Below are 25,679 nucleotides of genomic sequence, written 5' to 3'. Positions count from 1 at the left end.
AAAAAGGTTAGGAGGGGTTATTGGGTTACGGGGATAGGGTGGAAGTGAGGGCTTAAGTGGGTCGGTGCAGACTCAATGGGCCGAATGGCCTCCTTCTGCACTGTATGTTCTATAGAAAAATAATCTCAGCCAGTCTTTCTATTGTTATCTCTGAGGGCATAGTCTTCATAATGGCGACTTCAGGCTACTTGAAATGCACAACCAACACAATGAAAAACATTCATCCTTCAAATGGTCTGGCATAATTTACATGAACTATTTTCCATGAATCCTCTGCCCATTGCCATGGGTGTAATGGCTCTAATGGCAGCAGGTTTCAAACCTTTGTATAAGCCGTACACATGCCACCCTTCTCCTCAATTTTGCTATCGAGCTTGGCCACCAAAAGTAGCTTTTGGCTACCTCTTTCATCCTTACTATCACACAATGGCCTTTGTGAAGCTGTGATGTGGACATGCCGGCGTTGGACTGGGGTGGGCACAGTAAGAAGTCTTACAACACCAGATTAAAGTGCCAGGGTTTGTTTCGAATCACTAGCTTTCGGAGCACAGCTCCTTCATCAGGTGAGGAACGAGCTGCGCTCCGAAAGCTAGTGATTCGAAACATACCTGTTTGAAGAGGGACGTCACAGGAGGGCTGTGATTTGATTGGCCAAGAGAGGACTTGCTGGGAAGTTGTGGTGACTGGTAAGTAGTTTTCTTTTCATTGTCTATTTTTTTGTTTGTTTTTCATTTGTTTTTTGGGCTTCGTAGTTGTATAAGTTAACCTAAGGTTTAAGACATGTCAGGAGATCCCAGACCCATGTCATTCTCCTCTGTTCAGGGACACGTCCACTGACCCTGGCTCCTTCGCGTGCAAGACGTTTGTCCAGCTGCAGCTCCTGTTAGACCACTTGACGGCTCTGCAGCTCCAGGTGGACTCACTTTGGAGCATCCGCCATGCTGAGGATGTCATGGATAGCACGTTTAGTGAGTTGTCACACCGCAGGTAAAAATTACTGAGGGAGATAGAAAATGGGTGACCAAAAGACAGAGTAAGAGTAGGAAGGCAGTGCAGGTGTCCCCTGTGGTCATCTCCCTGCAAAACAGGTATACCGTTTTGGATACTGTTGAGGGAGATGGCTCACCAGGGGAAGGCAGCAGCAGCCAGGTTCATGGCACCATGGCTGGCTCTGCTGCGCAGGATGAAGAATGGCAGGGCTATAGTGATAGGGGACTCAATCGCAAGGGGAATAGACAGGCGGTTCTGTGGACGCAATCGAGACTCCAGGATGGTATGTTGCCTCCCTGGTGCAAGGGTCAAGGATGTTTCGGAGCGGCTGCAGGACATTCTTGTGGGGGGGAGGGTGAACAGCCAGCTGTTGTGGTGCATATAGGTAAAAAACAATATAGGTAGAAAACGGGATGCGGTCCTACAAGCAGAATTCAGGGAGTTAGAAGTTAAACTAAAAAGTAGGACCTCAAGGTAGTAATCTCAAGATTGCTATCAGTGCCACGAGCTAGTCAGAGTAGGAATGTCAGGATAGATAGGATGAATGAGCTTTTTGCGCACATTGAAATTGGCCGGTACGATGTTGTGGACATCACAGAGATGTGGCTGCAAGGGGATCAGGGCTAGGATCTAAATATCCACAGATACATGTCCTATCGAAAGATCAGGCAGATGGGCAAAAGGGGCGGGGTTGCATTGTTAAATCGATAGCAAGGAGCGATATAGGATCAGAAGGCATAGAATCTCTGTGGGCAGAGTTGAGGAATCGCAAAGGTAAAAAGACCCTGATGGGAGTTATGTACAGGCCCTCTAGCAGTAGTCAGGATGTGGGGCAGAAAATAAATCAGGAGATAGAAACGGCTGACTGCCTGCCCTTTCTAGCAGTCACCCATCTGTCATCACAGATGGGTGCTTGGTTCGGTCATGGGGAATTATCCGATTCGGCCCTCTGGTGCCATTTTGGATAGGCCAGTCACCCTCTCCGTTCTGGCAACAATTCACGTCTCCGGTTCTAATTTTCTTACATCTCATACGTGGAGGAAAACTTTCACTGATGTTAATTACTCAGTTCTTTTCAGAGAGGTTGTCACGGCAATTGTTTTTGCTATTATTCTGTTCTACATGTCAATTGATTTGTAAGATAAACTATAGTCAAGAGCCATACAATAGTATGTGATATGTTGCAGAAATCATTGTGCAGAATGCAATCTCATTATTGTTTATTGCAAGTATTGGCAAAAATAGGCACCATCTGGATCTTTGGGTATATGATCATTGTTTATGAGAGTGGTCATTGATCCTGAAACTGAGAAAATATCAAGTGTAAATCCCCAAAATGTGACCGATCCAAGTATTTCGGTCTGTTGGCTTGATTGTCGTCAAGTTGTCAAATGCTGATTACGCATACTGGGAAAGCATGGGTGAACTTTATTTGATACCAGAAGCCAAAGGTTCCAGGTGGCAACACAGTGGCACAGTGGTTAGCACTGCTGCCTCAGAGCGCCAGGGACCCAGGTTCAATTCCCGGCCTTCGCTAACTGCTTGTGTGGAGTTTTCACTTTCTCCTCGTGTCTGCATGGGTTTCCACCAGGTGCTCTGGTTTCCTCCCACAGTCCAAAGGTGTGCAGTCAGGTGGGTTGACCGTGCTAAATTGCCCCTTCGTGTTGAAAGATCATAGAACCCCTACAGTGCAGAAGGAGGCCATTCAGCCCACCGAGTCTGCACCGGCCCTTGGAAAGAGCACCCTACTAAGGACTACGCTTCCACCCTATCCCCATAGCCCAGTAACCCCACCTTACATTTTGGACACTCAGGGGCAATTTAGCAAGGCCAGCCCACCTAACCTGCATATCTTTGGAATGTGGGAGAAAACCAGAGCATCCGGAGGAAACCCGCGTACGCACGGGGAGAAGGTGCAAACTCCACACAGTCACCCGAGGCTGGTATTGAATCCAGGTCCCTGGAGCTGTGAGGCAGCAATTCTAACCACTGTGTCACCCCTGTATAGGTTAGATGGTGTTATAGGGATAGGGGGTGCGGATGTGGGCCTAATTAGGGTGTTCGTTCAGAGGGTCTGTGCAGACTCGATGGGCCGAATGACCTCCTTCTGCGCTGTAAGTAATCTATGATTCTGTGGCAGTCTGTACCTAGCCTACCAGTATCAGAATGAACCTGCATACACTAATATCTTATGAATCTTACCAGGTAATCTTTGTCACACACTTGTTGGTTGAAGATCAAGATCGAGAATCCGACTCAGCCCTTAATTCCGAATAATGATCTTTTATTCGGCTTACACTAACACTGCAATTAAGTTACTGTAAAAATCCCCTGGTCGCCACACTACAGCGGGTGCACTACGGGACAATTTAGCATGGCTAAGGGGAGAGAGAATTCAGAATGTCCAATTCACCTAACAAACACATCTTTCGGGACTTGTGGGAAGAAACCAGAGCACCCGGAGGAAATCGATGCAGACACGGGGAGAATGTGCAGACTCAGCACAGACAATGAGCCAAGCCAGAATCGAACTCGGGTGCTTGGCGCTGTGAACCAACAGTACTAACCGCTGTGCTACCGTGCCGCCAATAGAGTATCAGCTGACATTTCAGGATCATCAGTCAGTATGGCCAGGAAGTGATCTGTTTTGCAATGTTGCATATATCCTCTGAGTTTTGAAGATAGCTAAACTTGAGGGCAGCATGGTAGCACAAGTAGATAGCACTGTTGCTTCACAGCGCCAGGGTCCCAGGTTCAATTCCCCGCTGGGTCACTGTCTGCGCGGAGTCTGCGCGTTCTCCCCGTGTCTGCGTGGGTTTCCTCCAGGTGCTCCGGTTTCCTCCCACAGTCCAAAGACGTGCAGGATAGGTGGATTGGCCATGATAAATTGCCCTTCGTGACCAAAAAGGTTAGGAGGGGTTATTGGGTTACGGGGATGGGGTGGAAGTGAGGGCTTAAGTGGGTCGGTGCGGACTGGATGGGCCGAATGGCCTCCTTCTGCACTGTATGTTCTATGTTCCATGAGAATTTTTCTGAAGGAAGATTGCATCTGGTCTTCAATCTATTAATTTAACGTTAATACACAGGTTTTTTGGAAACGATTACAGGCATAGCGCTACAGAGATAGATGGACAAGAAGCTTATGAATACAGAGTTTGATAGTATTATGTTAAGTAATTTGGAATAACACAAGCTGCCACTCTATGCAGATTTGAGTAAAAGATGCTCCAGACTTTGATGTGAGTTCAATGTGTTTTATTGAACTATTAGCACGGTTCTCAATGAGTTCGACTCTCTGCTAATCTAAATGTAGTAACTCAGTCTAACTGAACCAACCTTGCTCTAAGCCACGTGCTGGGGTGTGATGCTGAGGATACACCCTGTCTCACTCTGTAGATGTTGGTCTGTGGAAAGAGGTGGGGGTGTGAGTGCCTCATCCCTTTTATAGTTAGATACCACCCCTGAGTGTCCTGACTGCTCATTGGTCGTGTCCTATTCTATGTGTTCATTAGCTGTATGTTTTCATATCATGACATCTCCCCTTTTTTTATGTTTTGTTGGCGTATGTGAATGTATTTACATGTGAATGAGTCTGTCTAACGTGACTGACGGAGGGCAACAGAACAGAGCAAACAATACAACGTTCACAAGTCCAGTCTCTGAGGCTTGCGTCTGATCCTGGTCGCCTGCCGGAGAGGTGGCGGAGGGGACGACGGCGCCTTGACAGGCGGGATGGAAGCCTGACTAGTGGCCTCGTAGTGCGAGGTATCAGGAGGTGGCAATTCTCATATGGAAATGGAGGAGAAAGTGGTTGCGGGCAGGCAACTTTGCGCAGTGCCCGTCGATTTCTTTGCACGATGGAGCCATCAACCATACGTACAACATAAGAGCGGGGCGCTCCTGTCGAACAATGACAGCTGGGGCAGACCACCCACCATCCGGTATCTAGATCCTGACAGTGTCTGCCGGGGATAGCACGGCCAGATCGGTGGCATGGGCAAAATAGCCCTGCTTTTGACGGTCTCTGAGCAGCTGCATCTTCTGCAGCACCGGGAGGTTATTCAGGTTGGGCAGGTGTATGGCTGGAAGCGTTGTCCGTAGGTCCCTGTTCATCAGGAGTTGAGCCAGCGACATGCCAGTGGACAATGGAGTTGCCCTGTACGCGAGCAGTGCAAGGTGTATGTCGGAAGCAGAGTCCGTGTCCTTGCAGATGAGCTGTTTCACAATGCGCACCCCTTTCTCGACTTTTCCATTGGACTGCAGATAGTGCGGATTGGAGGTGACATGCTGGAAATTGTATGACCTGGCAAACGTGAATCATTCTCGACTGCTAAAGCACGGGCCATTGTCGCTCATGACGGTGATTGGGATGCCATGCCTTGAGACCGTCTCCTTACAGGCTTTGATGACGGTCCGAGAGGTGAGGTCCAGGAGCTTCAGCACCTCAGGGTAATTCGAGAAATACTCGATGATCAATATGTAGTCGCGACCATCCGCATGAAAGAGGTCGATGCCAACCTTGGACCACGGAGAGGTCACTACCTCATGCTGTTGGAGAGTCTCCTTGCTCTGCCCTGGCTGGAACTGCTTACAGGTAGCACAGTTCAGGACCATGTTTGTGATGTCCAGGCTGATGCCGGGTCAGTAGACAGCTTGCCAGGCTCTGCGTCTGCACTTCTCGACGCCCAGGAGTCCCTCATGAATCTGGCGCAGCACCAAGCTCTGGAGACTGAGAGGAATGACAATCCTGTCCAGCTTGAGGAGGATACCATCAATCACTGTCAGGTCATCCTTCACATTGTAAAATTGTGGGCACTGCCCTTTTTGCCAGCCATTGGTAAGGTTGTGGATGACGCGCTGCAAGAGGGGGTCTTTGGCTGTCTCATCACGGATGAGAACTACCTTCTCATCTGTCGCCTGGAGAGTGCTAGCTGCACCTGCGATTCGATGTGCTGGATGATCTCCAGCAGCTCACTGGGCGAGGTGACGGAGCGGGACAATGTATCAGCTATGATGAGCTCCTTGCCAGGTGCGTACACAAAGTTGAAGTCATACCTCTTAAGTTTAAGCAGGATTCTCTGCAACCGAGGCGTCATGTCGTTCAGGTCCTTGTGGATGATATGGACCAGAGGCCTATGATGCGCCTCGACAGTGAATGTTGGAAGGCCGTAGACAAAGTCATGAAATTTGAGGATGCCGGTGAGAAGACACGAGCACTCCTTCTCAATCTGTGCATATCTGGTTTCAGTGGGCGTCATCGCCCTTGAAGCGTAGGCTACTGGTGCCCAGGATGATGTGTCATCTCGTTGAAGCAACACCGCACCGATGCCATCCTGACTCGCATCTGTGGATATCTTTGTCTCCCGGTCCGGGTCGAAGAATGCCAGGACTGGTGCAGTGGTGAGCTTGGCTTTCAGCTCCAGCCACTCTGTCTGGTGTGCCGCCTTCCACTCAAAGGCAGTTGACTTTTTCACCAGGTTGCGTAGGGCCGTGGTGTGTGTGGCCATGTTTGGAATTAACTTGCCCAGAAAATTGACCATACCCAAGAAGCGCAGCACCGCCATTTTGTCCTCGAGGACCTTCATCGCCTTGATGGCCTTGATTTACATAGAACATAGAACAATACAGCGCAGTACAGGCCCTTCGGCCCACGATGTTGCACCGAAACAAAAGCCATCTAACCTACACTATGCCATTATCATCCATATGTTTATCCAATAAACTTTTAAATGCCCTCAATGTTGGCGAGTTCACTACTGTAGCAGGTAGGGCATTCCACGGCCTCACTACTCTTTGCGTAAAGAACCTACCTCTGACCTCTGTCCTATATCTATTACCCCTCAGTTTAAAGTTATGTCCCCTCGTGCCAGCCATATCCATCCGCGGGAGAAGGCTCTCACTGTCCACCCTATCCAACCCCCTGATCATTTTGTATGCCTCTATTAAGTCTCCTCTTAACCTTCTTCTCTCCAACGAAAACAACCTCAAGTCCGTCAGCCTTTCCTCATAAGATTTTCCCTCCATACCAGGCAACATCCTGGTAAATCTCCTCTGCACCCGCTCCAAAGCCTCCACGTCCTTCCTATAATGCGGTGACCAGAACTGTACGCAATACTCCAAATGCGGCCGGACCAGAGTTCTGTACAGCTGCAACATGACCTCCCGACTCCGGAACTCAATCCCTCTACCAATAAAGGCCAACACTCCATAGGCCTTCTTCACAACCCTATCAACCTGGGTGGCAACTTTCAGGGATCTATGTACATGGACACCTAGATCCCTCTGCTCAGCCACACTTTCAAGAACTTTACCATTAGCCAAATATTCCGCATTCCTGTTATTCCTTCCAAAGTGAATCACCTCACACTTCTCTACATTAAACTCCATTTGCCACCTCTCAGCCCAGCTCTGCAGCTTATCTATATCCCTCTGTAACCTGCTACATCCTTCCACACTATCGACAACACCACCGACTTTAGTATCATCTGCAAATTTACTCACCCACCCTTCTGTGCCTTCCTCTAGGTCATTGATAAAAATGACAAACAGCAACGGCCCCAGAACAGATCCTTGTGGTACTCCACTTGTGACTGTACTCCATTCTGAACATTTCCCATCAACCACCACCCTCTGTCTTCTTTCAGCTAGCCAATTTCTGATCCACATCTCTAAATCACCCTTAATCCCCAGCCTCCGTATTTTTTGCAATAGCCTACCGTGGGGAACCTTATCAAACACTTTGCTGAAATCCATATACACCACATCAACTGCTCTACCCTCGTCTACCTGTTCAGTCACCTTCTCAAAGAACTCAATAAGGTTTGTGAGGCATGACCTACCCTTCACAAAGCCATGCTGACTATCCCTGATCATATCATTCCTATCTAGATGATTATAAATCTTGTCCCTTATAATCCCCTCCAAGACTTTACCCACTACAGACGTGAGGCTCACCGGTCTATAGTTGCCGGGGTTGTCTCTGCTCCCCTTTTTTGAACAAAGGGACCACATTTGCTGTCCTCCAGTCCTCTGGCACTATTCCTGTAGCCAATGATGACATAAAAATCAAAGCCAAAGGTCCAGCAATCTCTTCCCTGGCCTCCCATAGAATCCTAGGATAAATCCCATCAGGTCCCGGGGACTTATCTATTTTCAGCCTGTCCAGAATTGCCAACACCTCTTCCCTACGTACCTCAATGCCATCTATTCTATTAGCCTGGGGCTCAGCATTCTCCTCCACAACATTATCTTTTTCCTGAGTGAATACTGACGAAAAATATTCATTTAGTATCTCGCCTATCTCTTCAGACTCCACACACAATTTCCCATCCCTGTCCTTGACTGGTCCTACTCTTTCCCTAGTCATTCGCTTATTCCTGACATACCTATAGAAAGCTTTTGGGTTTTCCTTGATCCTTCCTGCCAAATACTTCTCATGTCCCCTCCTTGCTCGTCTTAGCTCTCTCTTTAGATCCTTCCTCGCTACCTTGTAACTATCCATCGCCCCAACCGAAACTTCACACTTCATCTTCACATAGGCCTCCTTCTTCCTCTTAACAAGAGATTCCACTACCCTGGTAAACCACGGTTCCCTCACTGGACGCCTTCCTCCCTGTCTGACCGGTACATACTTATCAAGAACACGCAGTAGCTGATCCTTGAACAAGCCCCACTTATCCAGTGTGCCCAACACTTGCAGCCTACTTCTCCACCTTATCCCCCCCAAGTCACGTCTAATGGCATCATAATTGCCCTTCCCCCAGCTATAACTCTTGCCCTGCGGTGTATACTTATCCCTTTCCATCATTAACGTAAACGTCACCGAATTGTGATCACTGTCCCCAAAGTGCTCTCCTACCTCCAAATCCAACACCTGGCCTGGTTCATTACCCAAAACCAAATCCAACGTGGCCTCGCCTCTTGTTGGCCTGTCAACATATTGTTTCAGGAAACCCTCCTGCACACACTGTACAAAAAACGACCCATCTATTGTACTCGAACTATATCTTTTCCAGTCAATATTTGGAAAGTTAAAGTCTCCCATAATAACTACCCTGTTACTTTCGCTCATATCCAGAATCATCTTCGCCATCCTTTCCTCTACATCCCGAGAACTATTAGGAGGCCTATAAAAAACTCCCAACAGGGTGACCTCTCCTTTCCTGTTTCTAACTTCAGCCAATACTACCTCGGAAGAAGAGTCCCCATCTAGCATCCTCTCCGCCACCGTAATACTGCTCTTGACTAGCAGCGCCACACCTCCCCCTCTTTTGCCTCCTTCTCTGAGCTTACTAAAACACCTAAACCCCGGAACCTGCAACATCCATTCCTGTCCCTGCTCTATCCATGTCTCCGAAATGGCCACAACATCGAAGTCCCAGGTACCAACCCACGCTGCCAGTTCCCCTACCTTGTTTCGTATACTCCTGGCATTGAAGTAGACACACTTCAAACCACCTACCTGAACGCTGGCCCCCTCCTGCGACGTCAAATCTGTGCTCCTGACCTCTATACTCTCATTCTCCCTTACCCTAAAACTACAATCCAGGTTCCCATGCCCCTGCTGCATTAGTTTAAACCCCCCCAAAGAGCACTAACAAATCTCCCCCCCAGGATATTTGTGCCCCTCAGGTTCAGATGTAGACCATCCTGTCTGTAGAGGTCCCACCTTCCCCAGAAAGAGCCCCAGTTATCCAAAAATCTGAAACCCTCCCGCCTGCACCATCCCTGTAGCCACGTGTTTAAATGCTCTCTCTCCCTATTCCTCATCTCACTATCACGTGGCACGGGCAACAACCCAGAGATAACAACTCTGTTTGTTCTAGTTCTGAGCTTCCATCCTAGCTCCCTGAAAGCCTGCCTGACATCCTTGTCCCCTTTCCTACCTATGTCGTTGGTGCCAATGTGGACCACGACTTGGGGCTGCTCCCCCTCCCCCCTAAGGACCCGGAAAACACGATCCGAGACATCACGTACCCTTGCACCTGGGAGGCAACATACCAAACGTGAGTCTCTCACGCTCCCACAAAATCTCCTATCTGTGCCCCTGACTATAGAGTCCCCAATTACTAATGCTCTGCTCCTCTCCCCCCTTCCCTTCTGAGCAACAGGGACAGACTCCGTGCCAGAGGCCCGTACCCCATGGCTTACCCCTGGTAAGTCGTCCCCCCCACAAGTATCCAAAGCGGTATACTTGTTTCTCAGGGGAACGACCGCAGGGGATCCCTGCACTGACTGTTTTTTCCCAGTCCCTCTTACAGTTACCCACCTATCTCCAATCTTTGGTGTAACTAATTCCCTGAAGCTGCTATCTATGACCCCTTCTGCCTCCCGAATGATCCGAAGTTCTTCCAACTCCAGCTCCAGTTCCCTAACTCGGTCTTGGAGGAGCTGGAGATGGCAGCACTTCCTTCAGGTAAAATCAGCAGGGACACTAACTGCATCCCTCACCTCAAACATCCTGCAGGAGGAACATTGTACTCCCTTCCCTGCCATTCCTCTAACTTTCTACCAAGATCTAGCTAACAACTAAATTAAATTTTTATAAAAAATAATAATAATATAATAAAAATATGGTACTTACCTCAGACCAATGGGTTTTATTATTAGGTTAGAGGAGGAGGGCGGGTGGGAGACACTACACGTGTAGTGTCTCAGGTTTCCTCTCCACCAGAATTTATTGGTGAGGGTCTTCCCAGACGTCCGCGGGTCGACTTCCTGATCCCGCCTAAAAAACTAATTTAAAGAAAAGAGAAAAAGTCTCAGCTCCTGCTGAAACTGACTCACCACTCACCAGCTGCTCTCACGCCGCCGAAATCGACTGGCCTGCCCCTGCAAAGAGAAGTGCTTTTAAAGGTTGACTTACCTCCCAGCACCCTCCTTCCGCAATGCTCCCGCTGAAACTGACTAACCAGCTGCTCTCACGCCTGTGAGATTTTGTCTGTGTCCGGACGCACACCATGCTGTGAGATCTGGTCGCCTAGGAACTTTAACTTCGATGTGCCAAAGCAACATTTGGATCTGTTTAACTTTAGGCCGTTGGCATGTACACGTCGGAATACCTTCTGGAGACGGGACACATGTTCTTCAGGGGTCGTGGACAGTATGATGATGTCGTCCACGTACACACAAACCCCTTCAATGCCTTCCATCATCTGCTCCATGATGCGATGGAATATCTCCGATGTTGAGATGATGCCAAATGGCATGCGATTGTAGCAGTATCTGCCAAAAAGCGTGTTGAAGGTGCAGAGCCTTCTGCTGGACTCTTCCAGCTGGATTTGCCAAAATCCCTGTGATGCATCCAATTTGGTGAAGAAGCGAACGTGTGCCATCTCACTCGTGAGTTTCTCCCGCTTTGGGGTGGGGTAGTGTTCCTGCATGATATTCTTATTGAGATCCTTAGGATCAATGCAGATGCGTCAGTCCCCCGAAGGCTTCTTTACGCACACCATCGAGCTGACCCAGTCAGTCGGTTTGGTGACCTTGGATATGATGCCTTTTTGCTGAAGATCCTTGAGCTGTGCCTTCAGGCGCTCTCTCAGTGGAGCAGAGACACGACGTGGTGCGTGGACCACTGGCTTGGCATCCGGACATTGCAGAATCTTGTATCGATACGGCAGCATGCCCATCCCATTGAACACATCTGGATACTGGGTGAGGATGTCGCGATGCCAGCCTGAAGATCCACATGGGAGGATGTTGTGGTGTAAACCCTTTAAATGAGGTTCAGCTGCTTGCAGGCGTGTGCACCTAGTAGGGATGCCCAGTCTGGCTTAACAATTTCAAAGCGTAACCGTGCTTGTGTGTGTCGGTTGGATACATGCAGATGGCAGGATTCCAGTGCCGTGATGGCATTCCCGTTGTAATCCAGGAGTTTGCAGGCAGCTGGAAGGACCGTGGGGGGCTTCTTAATGCGTCTGAAGTCTGCCTGTGAGAGGAGCTTAGCAGAAGCACTTGTGTCTGTCATGATATTCAGATAAACATATCATGGTGCAAACACACATACACACTGATGGACAGAACAACGGACCAATCAACACACACGCAACATCACAGCCAATCACCAGTGAGAGCACACGCACTATAAAACGGGGAACACCACAGTTCCCGTTCATTCCAGCAGGAGACAGCTCAGGGCACAGAGCTCACAGCGTGCCACTCAGACATACACCATGTGCTGAGCGCCTCTCTAAGATAGTGTTAGGGCTGGGTCCACAGGTTAACGGGTAAAGTGCGAACCACAGTCATAAGTTTACAAATGGTGTTATCAAGAGTAATAAAACAGAGTTGTACCATCTACAACCGTGGTGGTTCGTTTGTATAGCGGAACACGCAGCACGACATAGTATCAGGATTGGAACCCAGCAAATGTGAGACCTACCTGCACATCTTCATGGATCCGCTATCCTGCGCCATGGACACCATCAGCCCGCCGCAGCCGCTCCAAATCGCTGGAAACCTCGGCGTCAACTGGAAGTGTTTAAACAGCACTTTCAGTTCTTCCTAGTAGCCACAGAAAGGGAGAATGCATCGGACACCAGGAAATTCGCCCTCCTCCCCTCCACGGCATGGACTACGTCATCATGATTGATTAGTTTTTAAATTATCCAGAGGTCATACGCCTGCACGATTTGACATCGTCAGCTGTCATCAGGGCATGCAAGGAAACCTTCGCTTACCATGGCATTCCGCTTACCGTCATGTCAGACAATGGGCCCTGTTTTGTGAGCCAAGAATGGTCATCTTTTGCCGCTTCGTATGGCTTCACACACGTGACGTCCAGCCCTCTGCATCCCCAGTCAAATGGCAAGGCGGAAAAGGGTGTCCATATCGTCAAGCGGCTACTCTGCAAGGCTGCTGATGCTGGATCGGATTTCTATTTAGCCCTGCTGGCCATTCGCTCGGCCCCACCATCCACTGGTCTCTCACCAGCCCAGCTGTTGATGGGTCGCGCCCTCAGGACCACTGTACCGTCCATTCATGTTCCTAAACCAGGCCATGCTCCAGTACTGCAAAGGATGCGACAGCAGCGTGCTCAGCAGAAGGTGGCACATGACACTCGGGCAACTGATCTTCCTGCCTTGGCACCTGGAGACAACGTCCGCATCCACCTACCAGAGGATGGCTGGTCGTCAACTACCGAAGTTCTCCGCCGTGTGGCTCCCCGCTAGTTCCTGGTTCGCATGCCTGATGGCTCCATTCGCCGGTGTAATCGGCTGCTTCCGCGCTCGCTACATGATCATGCACTGGTGCCACGCCCTCCTGTTGTCCCTGATGTTGACTTCGTGGAACTTCCTGCCACTATGCCCATTCCTCAGCCGATGGATCCTAACCCACCCTTGAGGCGGTCAACCCGAATTCGTCGCCCACCTACTAGGCTGGACTTATGAGCCTGTTTGCACATTGGACTCACTAAAATGTTATGCCACAATGTTAATGTGTTTTTCTTTTTGTCGTTACAGGAGTTTGTTTTCGATGTTTGATGATTGCACTTGTTTTGTTTATGGTACAACCTCGTTGCTATGTTGCGCCGGACACCTTCCTATGTATATAGTTTAGCCTCATGTACATGTTGTAGATATTGCACACACATATTCAGCTGCACTCAGTACACACCAATATTTATTACCACATAGGCACATATTCTTGTAAAAAGGGAGGATGTCATGATATTCAGATAAACCTATCATGGTGCAAACACACATACACACTGATGGAGAGATCAACGGACCAATCAACACACACGCAACATCACAGCCAATCACCAGTGGGAGCACACGCACTATAAAACGGGGAACACCACAGTTCACGCTAGTTCCACCAGGAGAGAGCTCAGAGCTCACAGCGTGCCACTCAGACATACACCATGTGCTGAGTGCCTCTCAAAGATAGTGTTAGGGCTGGGTCTACAGGTTAACGGGTAAAGTACGAACCATAGTCATAAGTTTACAAATGTTGTTATCAAGAGTAATAAAACAGAGTTGTACCATCTACAACCATGTTGGTTCGTTTGTATAGCGGAACACCCAACACGACAGTGTCCAGCTTGAACTGGATGGGGCAGTGGTTGATCTTCATCACTGCTCGCCATTTATCCTCGGAATCCACAGCTAGGATGGATTGGACTTGCAATGTGTCATATTCACACGTTGTAATGATGCCCACATGGCAGGCGTTGTCCAGGCATTCATCATCTGGATCCGTTGCACTGCCGGGATCAGAATCCTGTTGGCGTTGTTGCACACTCCGGATGCGCCGTCGTCGGAATTGGGAGCGCTGGCTCCTGAGTGGTGGTGCAGATCTGCACAGGGCTGCATAGTGGCCTGGCTTCCCGCAGTTTAAACAGAGTCTGCCTCTTGCAGGGCAGTGTTTCTTTAAATGGGCGGTGCCACAATTCGAACATGCCATGACTTCGGCGTCCTGACGCTCCGTGCGTCGTTGCACATGCGCAGTGCGGTTCTCAGAGGTCTGTACCTGCGCAGTGCGGGTTTCGGCCGCTTCGTTATCCCGTTCGCATCGCGCATGCGTCGGGCCCCGGGAAGAGCGTGCGAAATGGCCGCTTTCGTCAATGTTGAGGTACTGCATCCGGGAGATGGCCTGCACACACTCCGCCTCGTGGGAGGCTAGTCTATCATTTTCTGCCGTTTTGTACTGGGAATAGCGATTTTTAGCATGCTCATGCACTGTGCATGTTTCAATCATGACTGGCAGGGTCATATGCTTGATCTTCAGTAACTGATCTCTCAGAGGATCAGAGTGAACTCCAAAAACGATTTGGTCTCTGATCATGGAGTCAGTGATATCATCGAAGTTGCAGGATTGCATTAGCAGTCTAAGGTTAGTTAAATATGAGGTGAAGGATTCGTCTTTACCTTGCGATCGCTGCTTAAATATGTAGCGCTCAAAGATTTCGTTGGTGTCTGTCGTGTTAATCACCCTGGGGATACATGGACTGCAAGTGGATGCAGTTGTACTTGAAAGTAGACTCCAAACTTTGATGTTAGTTCAATACACTTTATTGAACTTGTTAAGCAGAGCACACAGTTCGCTGTGGGTTTGACACTCTACTAATCTAAGTGTGCTTACTGTAACTAACTAGACCAGACTAGCTCTGAGCCACGTGTAGAAGGTACTAACTGATATATACACCCTGACTGTCACTACAGTTGTCACCAGTGGAAAGAGGCAGAGTGTTGATGCTTCGTGTGTTTGAAAATGTGAGACCACCTTCTAGTGTTCTGCCTGGTGATTGGTTGTGTTCTGTCCTGTGTGTTGATTGGCTGTACTGGGTGTCTGTCACTGCCTGTCTGTATCTCATTGAGTGCATGAGTGTATATCATGAAAGTGTCCACCTCGCAGTGGCTGTCAAACTTGTCCAGGATGGTCTGAAATTTTGTCTTGTCCTGGTCTTCGGTGAAGTGAAAGGATTTCCAAGGCGTGATCACCCACTGTGGTGAGGAAAAGAGCTATCTTCCGTTCATCAGACGCACCATTGTATCTGATTCTTCGACGTAAAACTGAAATTTCTGCTTGAATGTCCGCCAGTTGGCACTGAGATTGCCGGATGTCCTGAGCTGGTGAGGACCTTGAATCTGTTCCATTGTGCCGGTATACATTCGCTGGTCGTCACGGATCTTGCTGAGTTGAACGAACTAGATTGAACAGACTCCTGGTAGCTTGTTGTGTTATGTAATTTGGAATAACACAAGCTGCCACTTGATGCAGTTTTGAGTAAAAGATGCTCCAGACTTTGAAGTGAGTTCAATGTGTTTTATTGAACTATTAGCACAGTTCTCAATGGGTTCGACTCTCTACTAATGGGGCAGCACGGTAGCAATGTGGATAGCACAATTGCTTCACAGCTCCAGGGTCCCAGGTTCGATTCCGGCTTGGGTCACTGCCTGTGCGGAGTCTGCACATCCTCCCCGTGTGTGCGTGGGTTTCGTCCGGGTGCTTCGGTTTCATCCCACAGTCCAAAGATGTGCAGGTTAGGTGGATTGGCCATGATAAATTGCCCTTAGTGTCCAAAATTGCCCTTAGTGTTGGTTGGGGTTACTGGGTTATGGGGATAGGGTGGAGGTGTTGACCTTGAGTAGGGTGCTCTTTCCAAGAGCCGGTGCAGACTCGATGGGCCGAATGGCCTCCTTCTGCACTGTAAATTCTATGATAATCTATGATAATCTAAATAATGGTATAGTGTAGGTTAGATGGCTTTTGTTTTGGTGCAACATCGTGGGCCGAAGGGCCTGTACTGCGCTGTATTGTTCTATGTTCTATGTTCTAAATGTAGTAACTCAGTCTAACTGAACCAGCCTTGCTCTAAGCCACGTGCTGGGGTGTGATGCTGAGGATACACCCTGTCTCACTCTAGATGTTGGTCTGTGGAAAGAGGCGGGGTGTGAGTGCCTCATCCCTTTTATAGTGAGATACCACCCCTGGATGTCCTGACTGCTCATTGGTCGTGTCCTATTCTATGTGTTCATTACCTGCATGTTTGCATGTCATGACAGATAGTAAGTCTTATTAATATAACACAATAATGAAGGTTACCAGACTTTTCCAAAACTTTCTTTCTGTCAACATTAGTCCATGCTGACTTTAGTTGTATTAATCACCAAGGTAGCAGGACGTCTAAAAAAATATGTTGATTCCAAGCTTTTAGTTCAGCTGAGGCTGTTTAGATAGACCTGTATAATTCTCAATCTCTACTACACATCAACGCCTTTGTATTACCTAAAGATAGCTCTAGTTAAACAGCCAGTCAATTCTTCTTGCTCATGTATGATGTTCCTGTTGCAGTATTTGTGGTAATGTGGTTTAAATTTTTGATTTATGGTGTGTTATGCTGTTGAACTTACTTTTGAACTCACTTTGAAATCATTTACCTGGCATGTACACAGGGGACACAGGTCACTGGTGTCCTTTCTAAGCCAGTCATATAGTTTACTCACTTCTGACTCAGCAAATACTTCAGTGTCACTTTACTGGGGCATGTGACCTTTTGTGGTCAGAGGTTGAGGCCTGATAGTGCTCAGCCCTGCTCCTGTCATGCACTGTTCTCTGTGTTTTTTACACCTGCACTGCAAACAGCAGGACCAACTACACAGAGCTCTCATTGTCTTTGTATTTTGAAACTTGAACTAAATGACCTCTTCTTGCTTCTCAGTAATTTCACTCGGTACCATTCTATTCCAACTGGCTCCTTTTGTTTCTACAAACACATTCTAAGTTTGCCACTTGCTGTGCAAAACAAAGTTTAATTTTCTGTCACAGGCTACATGACATTTGTAGTTGATGGACTAACTTAAATGTTCACAATGAAAAACCATTTCAACCTAAGGTATTTTCTCTTCACATTTTCTGTGATTCTTAAGTCATATGATGTGTATTGTCTGATTAAATGATGCATGTTGGTAAGCTGTCTAATAGTAAACTAACGTTTTCTTCTTCTTAGGGAATAAAAGGGTAGCCTATTTAGATAATTAGCTTCCCTTTTATTCTTCCTGCAAAAATGGACTATTTCACATTTGCGCACATTAATGTCCATTTGCCAGACTTTTGCCCACTTACCTGTGTCCCTTTGTACCCTCCTTACATCCTCTTCACAATTTATCTTTGTGTCATCAGCAAATTTAGCAACCATACCTTCAATCCCTTCGTACAAGTCATTTATATAAAATGGAAAAAGTTGAGGTCCCAGCACTGATTGCTGTGACACATCACTCATTACATCCTGCAAACCAGCAAAAGCCATTTATGCCAACTGTTTCCTGTTTGCTTGCCAATCTTATATCCATGCCAATATGTTACCCCCTACACCATAAGCTTATTTTATACAATATCCTGTAATGATATGTAGACTGACATGAAACTAAGGGGTTAATCAGAACACCCGGATGTGGCATGACCACCAGAGGGCACTACACAACTCATTATAAAACCAGACACACACTAGACCATCCCTCTCATTCCTGGCAGGGACTGTAGGATTAGCACCAGAATAGTTTAGATCTCAGGCTGGGTCACCACATGTGGCCTAGATACCAGTTGTACAGTTAGTCATTATCACTGAGTTACTAGAGTTAGATCAGCAGAGTGTCAAACTCATTTATCTAGTTGTTACTGAATAAATCCTTTCAACTTACTTCAAGGACCGGAGTGTCTTTCAACGTCGTCTATGGTCAGTAGCAACTTATGTTAATCAAACAGCATAACATAACACAGCCTATGATAGAATCAAAGAATTCTATGATGCGGCACCTTATCAAATGACTTCTGGAAATCTAAGTACAGTACATCCTGCAGTTCCCGTTTAGCCACAGCACATGCGACTCCTTCAAAGACCTCCCGTAAATTGGTTAATTATGATTTCCCTGTCACAAAATCATGTTGACTCTGCCTGATTGCCTTGAATTTTTCCAAGTGCCCTGCTACACCATCTTTAATAATGGCTTCTAGCATTTTGCCTATGACAGATATTAGGCTAACTGACCTGTAGTTTCTTGCTTTCTGCCTCCTTCCCATTCTGAATGAAGGAGTTAAATTTACTATCTTCCAAACTAATGAAACCTTCCCCGAATATAAGAAATTTTGGAAAATTAAAACAACTATCTCATTAGCCAATTCTTTGAAGACCTTAGGCTGAATTCCATTCAGACATGGAGATTTGTCAGCTCACAGACCCAATAATTTGCTCAATACTACTTCCTTGATGATTGTAATTTTCCTGAGTTCCTCCCTCCTACATAGTGAGGAATGATGCAAAGTATCTGTTTAATTCATCCACCATAGCCCTATTTTCCATGATCAATTTCCCAGACCCACTTTCAAAAAGAACAGTGCTTACTTTGTTAACTCTTTTCCTATTTGAATATCTATAAAACTCTTAGTATCCATCTTTATATTACCAGCTAGCTTCTCATAATCCCTCCATATCAATATTTTTGTCAATCTTTGAATTATTTTTGCTCTGCCCATCTTTTACCTTGCCACTCGTCTGTGTAAATTTATGATATTTCTTTCATTTCTCTTTCAGCTCCAGCCAAATGAATCTGTCCTTGACCTCTCTTGTATATCCTCACTCACTAGCACTTCATCCTTCAGGTGAAATGCTAATCAGAGGCATAAAAGATCAGATGACATATTTAAAGAAGTGCAGATGAATTCTCTCTTATTTGGGTCAATATTTATCCTTCAACAATCACAACTAAAACAGATTATCCAGTCATTATTGTGATTTCGGGAACCCTGCTGTCTGCAAATTGGTTGTTGTGTTTTCTGTATTTCAACAATGATTACATCACAAAATTAATTATTTAGCGACATTTTGGATATCCTGTGTTGTGAAAAATGCATACTAAATGGGAGAAATGTATTTTCTTTTTCTTCCTCAGATCAATAATAACTTACAGCAATAAAGATTGGCAATCTAAATTTAAAAAAAAGGCAATCAAGTTACTCAGACCTAAATCAGAAGTGGCCCAAGTTCAATCCTTGCATCTCTGCAGAATTAGCTCGTCTCAACCAGGACAGTTGTGAGGAGCACAATAATTATCCTGAGCATTTATGAGTGAGGGATTGAGAAATAAAGCAAGCAAAGTAATTTCTCATGACTGACATGCAGTAACCTCTCCAGGTAACTATGAATATTATGTCAGTTATGAAAAGACTAATGCAACCACAAACAACAAAGAACAAAGAAAGGTAAATCAAAGGAAGAGGCCTTTGGCCCTCCAAGCTTGCGCCAACCATGCTGTTCATCTAACCTAAACCCTTCTACACTTCCGGGGTCCGTATCACTCTACACCCATCCTATTTATGTATTTGTCAAGACGTCCCTGTGGAAACAACTTCCCTCGAACATCTCCTCTAAACTTTACCCCTCGCACCTTAAACTTTTGTCCCCCAGTAATTGACTTTTCCACTCAGGGGAAAAAGCTTCTGACTATGCACTCTGTCCATACCCCTCATAATTTTGAAGACATCTATCAGGTCGCACCTCAACCTCCATCGTTCCAGTGAGAACAAACCCGGGTTTATTCAACCTCTCCTCATAGCTAATGTCCTCCACACCAGGCAACATCCTGGTAAACCGCTTCTGTGCATTCTCCAAAGCCTCCACATCCTTCTGTCAGCGTGGTGACCAGAATTGAACACTAATTTCCAAGTGTGGCCTAACTAAGGTTCTATGCAGCTGCAACATGACTTGCCAATTTTCATACTCAATGCCACAGCCGGTGAAGGCAAGCATATTGTACGCCTTCTTTACTACCTTCTCCACCTGCGTTGCTCTTCAGTGACCTGTGTACCTGTACAGCCAGATCCCTCTGCCTATCAATACTTTTAAGGGTTTTGCAATTTACTACATATTTCCCACCTGTATTAGACCTTCCAAAATGCATTACCTCACATTTGTCCGGATTAAACTCAATCTGCCATCTGTTCGCCCAAGTCTCCAACCGATCTACATGCTGCTGTATCCTCTGACAGTCCTCATCACGATCCACAATTCATCCTACCTTTGAGTCGTCCGCAAACTTACTAATCAGACCAGTTACATTTTCCTCCAAATCATTTATATAAACTACAAATAACAAAGGTTCCAGCCACTGATCCCTGTGGAACATCACGAGTCACAGTCTTCGATTCAGAAAAGCACCCTTCCACTGCTATCCTCTGTCTTCTATGAACGAGTCAGATCTGTATCCATCTTGCCAGCTCAGCTCTGATCCCATGTGACTTCACCATCTATACCAATCTGCCATGAGGGACCTTGCCAAAGGCCTTACTGAAGTCCATGTAGATAATATCCACTGCCCTACCTTCATCATTCATCTTTGTCACTTCCTTGAAAAACTCGATCAAGTAAGTGAGACATGACCTCCCCTTCACAAAACCATGCTGCCTCTCCTAATACATCCAATTGTTTCCAAATGGGAGTAAATCCTGTCTTGAAGAATCCTCTCCAATAATTTCTCTACCACTGGCGTAAGGCTCACCCGTCTTTAATTTCTGGATTATTCTTGCTACACTTTTTAAACAAAGGAAAAACTTTGGCTATTCTCCAGTCCTCTGGGATCTCACCTTTAGCCAGTGAAGATACAAAGATTTCTGTTAAGACCCCAGCAATTTCCTCCCTTGCCTCTCTCAGTATTCTGGGGTAGATCCCATCCGGCCCTGGGGACTTATCTACTTTAATGTTTGTCAAGATGCCCAACACCTCCTCCTTTTTGATCAATGTGACCCAGACTATCTACACAGCCTTCCCCAGACTCATCATCCACCAAATCTTTCTCTTTGGTGAATACTGATGCAAAGTACTCATTTAGTACCTCACCCATTTCCTCTGGCTCCATGCATAGATTCCCTCCCCTCTCCTTGAGTGGGCCAACCCTTTCCCTAGCTCCACTCTTGCTCTTTATATACGTGTAAAAAATCTAGGGATTTTTTCTTCATCCTGTTTGCCAATGACTTTTCAAGACCCCTTTTAGCCCTCCTGACTCCTTGATTAAATTCCTTCCTACTCTCCTTATATTCCTCTCAGGCTTCGTCTGTTCCCAGCCTTATAGCCCTTACAAATGCTTCCTTTCTCTTTTGGACTAGGCTCACGATATCCCTCATTATCCAAGGTTCCCGAAACTTGCCATACTTATCCTTCTTCCTCACAGGAACATGCCGGTCCTGAATTCCTTTCAACTGACATTTGAAAGACTCCCACATGCCAGATGATGAATTACCCTCAAACATCTGCCCCAATCTAGATTCTTCAGTTCGTGCCGAATATTGTTATAATAAGCCTACCCCAATTTAGCACCTTCACCCAAGGACTACGGGTATCTTGATCCAACAGCATCTTAAATCGTACTGAATTATGATCACTGTTCTCAAAATGCTCCCCTACTGAAACTTCGATCACCTCGTCGGGCCCATTCCCCACTACCAGTTCTAGTATGGTCTCTTCCCTAGTTGGACTATCTACATATTGTTTCAAGAAGCCCTCCTGATGCTCCTTACAAACTCTGCCCATCCAAGCCTCTAGCACTAAGTGAGTCCCAGTTAATATAGGGGAAGTTAAAATCACCCACCACAACAACCCTGTTGCTTTTATATCTTTCCAAGATCTGCCTACATATCTACTCCTCTATCTCCCACTGTTGGGAGACCTATAGTAAACCCCCAGCATTGTGACTGCACCCTTCTTATTCCTGATCTCTACCCATATAGCCTCACTTCTCTCTGAGGTGTCCTCCCGCAGTACAACTGTGATATTCTCCTCAACCAGTAATGCAACTCCCCACCCCTTTTACATCCCCCTGTATCCCGCCTGAAACATCTACATCCTGGGACGTTTAGCTGCCGATCGTGGCTCTCCCTCAACCAAATCTCTGTAATGGCAACAACATCATAGTTCCAAGTACTAATCCAAGCTTTAAATTAATTTTTCTTCTCGCATTGAAACAAATGCACTCAGACCACCTCTGTGTTCAGCAACCTCTCCCTGCGAGTCTTACTGGTCCTATTTTCTAGTTTCCCCCAGTCAGTTACTTCACCTTATAGAACATAGAACATAGAACAATACAGCGCAGTACAGGCCCTTCGGCCCACGATGTTGCACCAAAACAAAAGCCATCTAACCTACACTATGCCATTATCATCCATATGTTTATCCAATAAACTTTTAAATGCCCTCAATGTTGGCGAGTTCACTACTGTAGCAGGTAGGGCATTCCACGGCCTCACTACTCTTTGCGTAAAGAACCTACCTCTGACCTCTGTCCTATATCTATTACGCCTCAGTTTAAAGTTATGTCCCCTCGTGCCAGCCATATCCATCCGCGGGAGAAGGCTCTCACTGTCCACCCTATCCAACCCCCTGATCATTTTGTATGCCTCTATTAAGTCTCCTCTTAACCTTCTTCTCTCCAACGAAAACAACCTCAAGTCCATCAGCCTTTCCTCATAAGATTTTCCCTCCATACCAGACAACATCCTGCTAAATCTCCTCTGCACCCGCTCCAAAGCCTCCACGTCCTTCCTATAATGCGGTGACCAGAACTGTACGCAATACTCCAAATGCGGCCGTACCAGAGTTCTGTACAGCTGCAACATGATCTCCCGACTCCGGAACTCAATCCCTCTACCAATAAAGGCCAACACTCCATAGGCCTTCTTCACAACCCTATCAACCTGGGTGGCAACTTTCAGGGATCTATGTACATGGACACCTAGATCCCTCTGCTCATCCACACTTTCAAGAACTTTACCATTAGCCAAATATTCCGCATTCCTGTTATTCCTTCCAAAGTGAATCACCTCACACTTCTCTACATTAAACTCCATTTGCCACCTCTCAGCCCAGCTCTGCAGCTTATCTATATCCCTCTGTAACCTGCTACATCCTTCCACACTATCGACAACACCACCGACTTTAGTATCGTCTGCAAATTTACTCACCCACCCTTCTGCGCCTTCCTCTAGGTCATTGATAAAAATGACAAACAGCAACGGCCCCAGAACAGATCCTTGTGGTACTCCACTTGTGACTGTACTCCATTCTGAACATTTCCCATCAACCACCACCCTCTGTCTTCTTTCAGCTAGCCAATTTCTGATCCACATCTCTAAATCACCCTCAATCCCCAGCCTCCGTATTTTTTGCAATAGCCTACCGTGGGGAACCTTATCAAACGCTTTGCTGAAATCCATATATACCACATCAACTGCTCTACCCTCGTCTACCTGTTCAGTCACCTTCTCAAAGAACTCAATAAGGTTTGTGAGGCATGACCTACCCTTCACAAAGCCATGCTGACTATCCCTGATCATATTATTCCTATCTAGATGATTATAAATCTTGTCTCTTATAACCTCTTATGACCTATCGTTCCATTTCCCACACCCCTGCCACACTAGTTTAAACCCTCCCGTGTGACACTGTAAACCTCGTGGCCAGGATATTTTTGCCTCTCCAGTTTAGATGCAACCCGTCCTTCACGTACAGGTTCTCCGTGCCCCAGAAGAGATCCCAATGGTCCAGATATCTGAAACCCTCCCTCCTACACCAACTGTTTAGCCACGTGTTTAACTGTACTATCTTCCTATTTCTAGCTTCATTGGCACATGGCACAGGGAGTAATCCCGAGATTACAACCCTAAAGGTTCTGTTTTTTTAACTTTCTACCTAATGATGGGGAGATATTAGAAATTGTTTCAGACAATTTAAAAGTTTAAGCAGAATGGAAAAGTGTTAGCAGCAGAGGAAAGGGGATATGCCCAGACCTAGCTCCCATTCAAACCTAACATCGTTAGGGAATGCATAATGTGATTCAGCAAAGACCCATTGTTCTTCAGGATATTCCTGCAGGACCAGATTTCCTCCCATTAACAGAGTCTGAGGACCTAATGGTCTAATAATGGAAATTTAGTTGCATTAGCTCCGGCCTTTTGTGTAGACGCAAATGAGTGATTTGCCAAATAGTGGGAATAAATTCAGGGTGACCACCTCACAGGAGAAGCTTTGCTTGAAGGGCTGGGCAGAGTTTAGAGAAAGAGAGAGAGAGAGGGAAATCTTTTTGGAAACCAAAGCAGGTGGGAGCCAGTGGAAGAGGTCACGACAGAGATCCACAGGAGGATGTCATGAACATGCGGTCATAAGGCAGTGTCAGAGGAGCATGAAAAGGGCAGCCAGTCTGATCAGGAACCCATAAAGCTTAAAGAAAGGATTCTAAAAGAGATGTCTGTTGTGACTTCTGTTTTATTACTATTAACCACCATAGGCGAGTGTGTTCCGTGTATTGGACAAATGATCACACAACCAGTATTTTAGTACAATTATAGTTTATTATCAAACATAGGCTTGGTTCTATACTTAATAACTTACACGCTAGTACACATTAGACTATATCTAGCAGTTTAAATGACCTTTACTTAACTTCCAAGTGACCGACCTTGTGTAGATAAGGCCTATGTCTGGTTCCCCACGTGTGGCGGCTGGAGGTCGTCTGGTGCGTCTAAGCTGAGTGTCGTCTTTTAGGTGGAGATCGCGGGTCCTTGAACTTGGCTGGCCGATTTGCTGCAGTTGGTAGACAGAAGCCAGTCCCAAAAGAGACAGAATGTTGGTTGCGCAGTTCTTATCCTCCGATCTTTCACGCTCTTTTGGGCGGGCCCAGGTAGGGATCCAATGGATCGATAGGATTTCGATCACCCTAATCGATTCGGGCTAATTAGGGGCGAGTACCTTGATAGCTGGGCGGGTACTAGTTGTTATTGTCTAAGGCACGTAGGCACTCCCAAATAAGTTAAATAGGCGTCCCTGAGTCTGTTACTAATGTTAAATTTCAATCTGAAGCCCATTGTCCTGGGGAGACCTGTGAGTGACCTCTAGCTGGTGCGAGTTTCTGTATAGGTTTGGGTTGTTATTTGCCAATACACACAAGCTGTGTCTTGTCTGTGTCCCAACCTGACCACAATTCCCATCATCCTTTGTGTGGGTGTCCATTTTAGATAACAGAAGAAAGATTGCTCCCAAAATCAAAGTACTGCCTTTGTCTGGATGAATAAGTGGAATGAAAGCTGAATTATTTTATTTTGGAAAGTATTTTTATTAAATTTTTAATCTTTCAAAAGAATATAATAGACATGAACCATAACAAACATTCTTTATCAATAAACACTTTTTACAAAGACTC

The 25,679-nt window shown here is 46.5% G+C and overlaps 1 long non-coding RNA gene across 1 annotated transcript in view; it reads left to right on the top strand.

The window, feature by feature from the left end:
* Positions 1 to 16,718: 16,718 nt before the first annotated feature.
* LOC140425797 (uncharacterized) overlaps positions 16,719 to 25,679 on the top strand; it is a 334,937-nt gene continuing 325,976 nt past the window's right edge. The window contains exon 1 of the long non-coding RNA XR_011948013.1: positions 16,719 to 16,799. This is a non-coding gene — a long non-coding RNA (uncharacterized lncRNA). The remainder of the gene's footprint in view (positions 16,800 to 25,679) is intronic.

The sequence above is a fragment of the Scyliorhinus torazame genome, chromosome 6, assembly GCF_047496885.1.
Source record: "Scyliorhinus torazame isolate Kashiwa2021f chromosome 6, sScyTor2.1, whole genome shotgun sequence".
Lineage (NCBI taxonomy): Eukaryota > Metazoa > Chordata > Chondrichthyes > Carcharhiniformes > Scyliorhinidae > Scyliorhinus > Scyliorhinus torazame.
The sequence above is the reverse complement of the archived record's forward strand: the minus strand, read 5'-3'. Positions and strand labels throughout refer to the sequence as shown.